The following is a 9133-nucleotide window of genomic DNA, read 5'->3' on the forward strand; positions in this document are numbered from 1 at the left end:
AACCAGATAGTAAGTGTGAAAAATCAGGACAGGGAGTGGGAGGTAATATAGGCACCTATATAAGACAAGGACCCAAATAACGGGACTGTCCCTATAAAATTGGGACATCTGGTCACCCTATTAGTATATCTCTTTGCAGTCAATATGGTTTGCTGGAAAGAAACACACAACTTTCCTTCTGTTTGTCCCTTGTGGCCTTGCTAAATTTCTCTCAGCCAACAGCAGCTGAGTATTAGCATGTGACCTAGTCAACTATCCCAGTTGAAATCAGAGTACCAAAAGCAAGTTATGCCTGTTGTACATTCCCTTTGTCTTCCCTCCTCCAGTGCAAAGAGTGGCTATGCTGTTGTCCCATACCTTCAATTTCCTCTCATAAGATCCTGTGCAGCCTCCATAATAAAAGATTGCTCAAGGTGCTTTTCATCAATCTAGTGTGACTTGGCACTAACCTGAACTGAGGGGAAAGTAGCCATTCACAATAGACAATGCAATGCAATCATTTACATTTCACTCTGAGTTTTAATCCATAAAACCATTTCCATTGTAAAAAAATACAATCAAAGTGGTTCTAAAATAGCTGTTTTTCACCCATGCAAACGACCAGCCAAACTATTTTTTGGTGTTTACTATTATCTAAACCAAAATTTTCAATAAATAAATAAATTAAATGGGTGTCTACATCTTGACTCTAGTTTCTTAAAGATCACTTTTTTTTTAAAGGTCATTTTAATAGGTGCCTTAAGTGACAAGGAAAATGTAAAGCTAAGAGAGGAGGGGGAAACGTCTTCTTTTTTTCACTGAAGAAGAAAATAAATTAGATCTGCAAAAAATGTTTGAGGTCTCTAGAGTTAGGTAAGAATTAGGGAACAGACATTTTAAATGTTTAGCTCTTAGATTTTTTTGGGGGTTTTTTTGTTATTTTTACCTGTAACTCTTAACATATATCTATTGAATCCTGGAGACAACGTGTGTTCCCTTCTTTGGGTAATGGAACCGCTACATGTGACTAAACCTGCTCAAGACCGACTTTGCAGCCTACCAGTCGCAGTTGCTGCCTTAATTTCTGAATATAGAAACTACAGATGCGGAATGAATTGTATCATTTATTCAGAGTTCTTCATCGTGCTTTCTTTCAATAATATTCATCAATACTTGGACATTTTACAGTAGAGAATTTGAGCAAAAAAATCCTACCCTGTGCTAACACTGGTAGCTCAGTGTGCACAAGGTTCCCATAGCAGCCATAGTTTTTACTACTGTGTCAATTAAACCCAAATCCATGGCTGCCCCCAAACCCCTCCCTCAATGGTGGTGGTGGTGGGGTCTTGTACAACAGAAGTAACCGCCTAAGAAAATGCTGATGGGGTATTATGCTATTATCCTTTAACATTCCAGCTACTAGAGAGGAAAGAGATGCTTCTCCAGTATGTTACACACACAGCATTACCTAAACTAACCCTAATTAATACTAACTTGGTTCCCCTTCTGGAAATGTCAAACTCTGCATTAAGCAGATGAAACAATGAATCAAATGAGACTTAATTATGTCCTTTTGCATTTTCTAATGTGGCTGATCTGCTCAATCACACATCTTAATGTGGTTGAACTGTACATTTAACATGTCAAATATATCGGATCTCATATTGTTTAGAAATACAGAATTTTGTATTTATATTACTAGAAATATGAACAGAGGTTAAACAGAAAAGAGCCCTTTCACAAGGTATTTAATGAATCCATGCTAAATACATTTCTAAGTCCCTTTGAATTTCACTGTTAAGGTTCTTTTGTCCCCAGAGGAATCTATAATCTTCAGCAGTGAAAGGCCAGTATATTAAAATAAATACCCTGAGGGAGTTACCAGATGCCTAGATATCAGCCTTGTTTTGTAGATGAATGGCAGGTAAACACAGTTTATTTATGCAAAAAAAGGTACAACAGGAGGGCATTTTTAACAAGCTCAAGATGATGTTTCAAATGCTTACCCTTATTCTAAATAATACAATTAGCTTGAGCACAGCACACCACAGGGGTAGGCAAAGAATGAAAGCTTCTCACTTAGGCATGCAATCACACTCCTGGCTGATATAGCCCTCCAGGGGGTTTGTCTTTTGATATGACTCATTTGTGTACATTTTTAAACTCAATAGGCTCAACTCCAACTGGGCCAATGGAGGACACATGGTGCCCAGCATATCCTTCACCCCCTCGTGGTTCCATTAAAAGTTATTGATTCCAGATTTTGACCAGAGGGACAGTAACAACAGTGACTAACAGAAATGTAGAGGGAGCAATTTGGTGCTCATCCACTCTCATTTTTGTTTATACAGAAAAGGAAGGTGAGAGCACAGTGCCCTGAGGATCTATTTAGCTATAAGTGAAGCCTTTTGGGAACTTGGAGAGGTCAGCCTTGTCTTTACACTTCTGCAAGTCAAGACCAAGTGAAAATTCACTCTTCTCTTAACCACAATAGGCTTTCTAGTATTTCTGTCTCTTTCCTATTGATGCCATTCAACCCTTGCATTACATTTTCCAGTAATAAAACTTACCTGAATGTCCAGCCAAAGCATTTTTGTTTTGTTATGTACACCATGGGTAGGCAGATATTTATCTTTGTAGGAGCTGAATGACTAAAGGAAGGTTAGAAGACATTTCTACATTTTTCCATGGCTCATTGTGGCCTTGATTCTGCAAACATACATGCTTAACATGAAACACATGAGTAGTCCTGTTGAAATCAATGGAATTATGCTCACATGCTTAAAGCTAAGCATGTACTTAAGTGTTTACAGGATCAGGGTCTTTACCTGGTCACCAAGAACTGATAATTGAATTCTATATATCTGCCACTAAATCTGAGGATTTAGAGTCCTGTGAAAATACTTAAGCTATTACAGGGCAAAGGATTTATATGGTTTTAATCTGCCTCATAGTGAAAGAGCCTCAGAGCAAACACTGATGTATGCCTGCATGGAGCATAATGTTACTTTCCAGTTTGATTCAACTGTAATAAATTTATTAGCAAGACAAGCTACACAATTATTGGTAAGGATCAGCCTCAAAAGAGTTGGACTATAAATGTATCACCATAGAGAATAACATGTGGTGGTTTATTTCTTTTTATGGTGGTTATAGTGACCTATAGCAGAATAAGCATAGTTCAATGCAATCACCTAAACGTCATTGGACTTGATTTAAAAGGGACACCATCAACTTAAAAAAGATATTTCTTTCTGAACTTTTTTTTAACTTACTGTTGTAAGTTACTCTTAAGATTATAACAGAGGAAACAGAAAAATATTTTTTCTCTCATCTTTCACTTTGTGTATAATTATTACTGGACTCTCTGTTGAGTCAGTTTACCTTTTTTGTGTGGATCTTGCATCTGGCAAGTAAAGAATTTCTAGTCCTTTTCATTGCAGCAGTAAACTGAGAATGTCAACTAGTATAAAAAAAAAAAAGTTTGTCTCTGTGATTCTTCCTAATATTCATGCACTGTTCATGCATCTCTTACAATACCACAGAGTTGGCCTTTGGGACCCTTGAAATCCTCAGCCACAGAGGTCTTGATTTTATTATGTGCTTCAAACCAAGATGCTAGATGTGTGCCCAATCCCTTGCAGCTGTTAAAGCAGATTGCAACCAAGAATGCTCCTCTACTGATCACCCAGTGTAGTCTCTAGCCATTAGGAGAGGCACCTCAATAATGGGAAGACAGGGTGGTATAGTAGACTAGGTATGGAACTGACAGCAAGGGATTCTTGCATTTCAGTCCTGCCTACAATATTGACTCCCTCTTTGGCTTTAGGGAAGTCACAACCTCTACTATAGGTGTGATAAAATTCACAAGAATGAACTCAAGCTCTACAATACCCGTGGCCTAGTAACATCCAGCATCCCCAGATTTATCTGGAGAATTGCAATTTGAAATTTTGTTCTAGTTGGCAACTATGCATGGTCCAGTACATTGACTGTTGCATATTTGCAATGCAGTTTGTTCCTGAGTGGATACCAACATGAACAGAGACTGCCGCAGCTCAACATAGGATAGACCGTCCCATCTAATACTGGGTAGTGGAGAATTAGCTTCCCGAACAGACTCAGTGTGTGTAGGCAATGGATGAAATACCGACCTCATTGAACTCATTGGAGTTTTGCCATTGACTTCAGTGGAGCCAGAATTTCACCCAGTTTCCCTCAAATATATATGTTAGCAGTAGAGCTGGGAAGCTGTCCTGTGAGAACTTGATATTTCAAAAGTTTTTCCTGTCCTGAATTGGGACAAAAAGTTTAAATCTGAAAAGTTTTTGTAAACAGATAATAATACTAAGAAGAAAATTCAGATCAGGTTAAAACATTTTGTTTCTGTAACTTCAAAATGTCACATTTAAATTGACATATTAAATTATTTTTTATTTTTAGTAAAAATTAAATTCTTGAAATGAAAAGTAATACCAAAATGAAAACCAAAACTTTTCAGCCACGAAAATGTCTAAAAATGGAATATTTCAACAATATCAAAAAAAATTCATTTTTTTTAATTGGGAGATTTGGCAAAACTGACCCTTCCCTCAATAGTTTTGGTTTCATCAAACCTGAATTTTCCAGCAAAAAACATTTTGTCCGAAATTTTCTGACCAGCTGTTGTTAGCAATTGCCTATGCAATGGTAGCACCAGTTTAGAAGATCACTTTGAAAGGATGGATGGAAAGGGAGATGGAAAACTTTAACCACAATGAAATAGCTTCAACGGGTTCATGGAGATGGGCATGATATGACATTGCACTCCATCGTCCTCACAGTGATATTATTATGATACGAGTATGGCATCATTATGATGCGTTTTATGCAAGATAAGTCATGTGAGGTGTCATTGAAAAAGTTATGATTTGCTGCATATGATTATCCTATCTGTGTGCATGTATCATTTTTGTACCTGAAGTTATGAATATTGACTATGTATCTGTATTTCAAATGTAGTTACACCTGGGTAATGCCCACTAGACAAGTTGCTTGCAGTCTAGATAGTTTTCAGAGAAGCAGCCGTGTTAGTCTGTATTCACAAAAAGAAAAGGAGTACTTGTGGCACCTTAGAGACTAACAAATTTATTAGAGCATAAGCTTTCGTGAGCTACAGCTCACTTCATCGGATGCATTTGGTGGAAAAAACAGAGGAGAGATTTATATACACACACACAGAGAACATGAAACAATGGGTTTATCATACACACTGTAAGGAGAGTGATCACTTAAGATAAGCCATCACCAACAGCAGGGGGGGGAAAGGAGGAAAACCTTTCATGGTGACAAGCAGGTAGGCTAATTCCAGCAGTTAACAAGAATATCTGAGGAACAGTGGGGGGTAGGGTGGGAGGGAGAAATACCATGGGGAAATAGTTTTACTTTGTGTAATGACTCATCCATTCCCAGTCTCTATTCAAGCCTAAGTTAATTGTATGCAATTTGCAAATTAATTCCAATTCAGCAGTCTCTCGTTGGAGTCTGTTTTTGAAGCTTTTTTGTTGAAGGATAGCCACTCTTAGGTCTGTGATCGAGTGACCAGAGAGATTGAAGTGTTCTCCAACTGGTTTTTGAATGTTATAATTCTTGACGTCTGATTTGTGTCCATTCATTCTTTTACGTAGAGACTGTCCAGTTTGGCCAATGTACATGGCAGAGGGGCATTGCTGGCACATGATGGCATATATCACATTGGTAGATGCGCAGGTGAACGAGCCTCTGATAGTGTGGCTGATGTGATTAGGCCCTATGATGGTATCCCCTGAATAGAAATGTGGACAGAGTTGGCAACGGGCTTTGTTGCAAGGATAGGTTCCTGGGTTAGTGGTTCTGTTGTGTGGTGTGTGGTTGCTGGTGAGTATTTGCTTCAGATTGGGGGGCTGTCTGTAAGCAAGGACTGGTCTGTCTCCCAAGATGTGAGAGAGCGATGGCTCGTCCTTCAGGATAGGTTGTAGATCCTTGATGATGCGTTGGAGAGGTTTTAGTTGGGGGCTGAAGGTGATGGCTAGTGGCGTTCTGTTGTTTTCTTTGTTGGGCCTGTCCTGTAGTAGGTGACTTCTGGGTACTCTTCTGGCTCTGTCAATCTGTTTCTTCACTTCAGCAGGTGGGTATTGTAGTTGTAGGAATGCATGATAGAGATCTTGTAGGTGTTTGTCTCTGTCTGAGGGGTTGGAGCAAATGCGGTTATATCGTAGCGCTTGGCTGTAGACAATGGATCGAGTGGTATGATCTGGATGAAAGCTAGAGGCATGTAGGTAGGAATAGCCGTCAGTAGGTTTCCGATATAGGGTGGTGTTTATGTGACCATCGCTTATTAGCACCATAGTGTCCACCTGGGGTATTCTATCTGCTACCCAAGATCCATAAACCTGGAAATCCTGGACGCCCCATCATCTCAGGCATTGGCACCCTGACAGCAGAATTGTCTGGCTATGTAGACTCCCTCCTCAGGCCCTTCGTTACCAGCACTCCCAGCTATCTTCGAGACACCACCGATTTCCTGAGGAAACTACAGTCCATTGGTGATCTTCCTAAAAACACCATCCTAGCCACTATGGATGTAGAAGCCCTCTACACCAACATTCCACACAAAGATGGACTACAAGCCGTCAGGAACAGTATCCCCGATACTGTCACGGCTAACCTGATGGCAGAACTTTGTGACTTTGTCCTGACCCATAACTAATTCACATTTGGTGACAATGTATACCTTCAAATCAGCGGCACTGCGATGGGTACCCGCATGGCCCCACAGTATGCCAACATTTTTATGGCTGACTTAGAACAACGCTTCCTCAGCTCTCGTCCCCTAATGCCCCTACTCTACTTGCGCTACATTGATGACATCTTCATCATCTGGACCCATGGAAAAGAAGCTCTTGAGGAATTCCACCATGATTTCAACAATTTCCATCCCACCATCAATCTCAGCCTGGACCAGTCCACACAAGAGATCCACTTCCTGGACACTATGGTGCTAATAAGCAATGGTCACATAAACACCACCCTATATCGGAAACCTACTGACCGCTATTCCTACCTACATGCCTCTAGCTTTCATCCAGATCATACCACTCGATCCATTGTCTACAGCCAAGCGCTACGATATAACCGCATTTGCTCCAACCCCTCAGACAGAGACAAACACCTACAAGATCTCTATCATGCATTCCTACAACTACAATACCCACCTGCTGAAGTGAAGAAACAGATTGACAGAGCCAGAAGAGTACCCCGAAGTCACCTACTACAGGACAGGCCCAACAAAGAAAACAACAGAACGCCACTAGCCATCACCTTCAGCCCCCAACTAAAACCTCTCCAACACATCATCAAGGATCTACAACCTATCCTGAAGGACGAGCCATCGCTCTCTCACATCTTGGGAGACAGACCAGTCCTTGCTTACAGACAGCCCCCCAATCTGAAGCAAATACTCACCAGCAACCACACACCACACAACAGAACCACTAACCCAGGAACCTATCCTTGCAACAAAGCCCGTTGCCAACTCTGTCCACATATCTATTCAGGGGATACCATCATAGGGCCTAATCACATCAGCCACACTATCAGAGGCTCGTTCACCTGCGCATCTACCAATGTTATATATTCCATCATGTGCCAGCAATGCCCCTCTGCCATGTACATTGGCCAAACTGGACAGTCTCTACGTAAAAGAATGAATGGACACAAATCAGACGTCAAGAATTATAACATTCAAAAACCAGTTGGAGAACACTTCAATCTCTCTGGTCACTCGATCACAGACCTAAGAGTGGCTATCCTTCAACAAAAAAGCTTCAAAAACAGACTCCAACGAGAGACTGCTGAATTGGAATTAATTTGCAAACTGGATACAATTAACTTAGGCTTGAATAGAGACTGGGAATGGAAGAGTCATTACACAAAGTAAAACTATTTCCCCATGGTATTTCTCCCTCCCACCCCACCCCCCACTGTTCCTCTGATATTCTTGTTAACTGCTGGAATTAGCCTACCTGCTTGTCACCATGAAAGGTTTTCCTCCTTTCCCCCCCCTGCTGTTGGTGATGGCTTATCTTAAGTGATCACTCTCCTTACAGTGTGTATGATAAACCCATTGTTTCATGTTCTCTGTGTATGTGTATATAAATCTCTCCTCTGTTTTTTCCACCAAATGCATCCGATGAAGTGAGCTGTAGCTCACGAAAGCTTATGCTCTAATAAATTTGTTAGTCTCTAAGGTGCCACAAGTACTCCTTTTCTTTTAGTCTAGATAGTGGGTGCGGAAGGGCCTATTTAGGGCAATGGGCCATTAGGAAAAAACAATAGGCCTTAGGAGAAGCTTATCCCCCACCTGATGAGCCTTTCAGAGAACGCTACAGACAGACTCCAAGTAATGGTTGCTATGACTCGCAAAGGACATGTGATAAGATCATATGTCTCTAGACTCCATCTTGGCATGTCAGTATTTTTTCATAGACTGGTCTGGGAACCAAGCTTTGGGAACAAAGGGTTCCCTCCATATGCAAAAGTTATATAAGGTGGGGAGTGACATCATCTGGCATTCTTCGCTCCCCACAGAAGAAGATTCCTAGAAACACCTGAGGAACAAAGACTGAACTGGGGGAAGTGCTGGACCCAGGCTAAAGGAATTTCTAGCCTGTGAATGAGACACCTGGGGAGTCCAAGCTGTAAAGCAAGTGCAGCTTCCCCCTTAAGAATCTGCAACTGCTTGTATAATCTCTTAGGGTGAAAATCTGCTATTCATATCCAATGTATTTAGTATCTTAAGCTTAGTTTGCATTTTTTGTTTATTTGCTAGGTAATCTGCTTTGATCTGTTTGCTATCCCTTATAATCACTTAAAGTCTATCTTTTGTCTATTTTTGCTTTATAGCAAAGTGTATGGAAATCTTAGCGCATATTCCTTCCACATTGAGGGAGAGGGTGAATTTTATGAGCTTACACAGTACAGTTTCTGTGCAGAACAAGACAGTATAATTTTGGGTTTATACTCTGGAGGAGTTACATGCCTGAGGAGCTGGGAGTTGCCTTAGCTGTAGCCTTCCTATGCAGGGGCTGATCAGAGAGCCTGCATATAACTGCAGCTGGGTGTGTCCCTTCCTGTA

This window comes from Dermochelys coriacea, chromosome 1 (genome assembly GCF_009764565.3).
Source record: "Dermochelys coriacea isolate rDerCor1 chromosome 1, rDerCor1.pri.v4, whole genome shotgun sequence".
Lineage (NCBI taxonomy): Eukaryota > Metazoa > Chordata > Testudines > Dermochelyidae > Dermochelys > Dermochelys coriacea.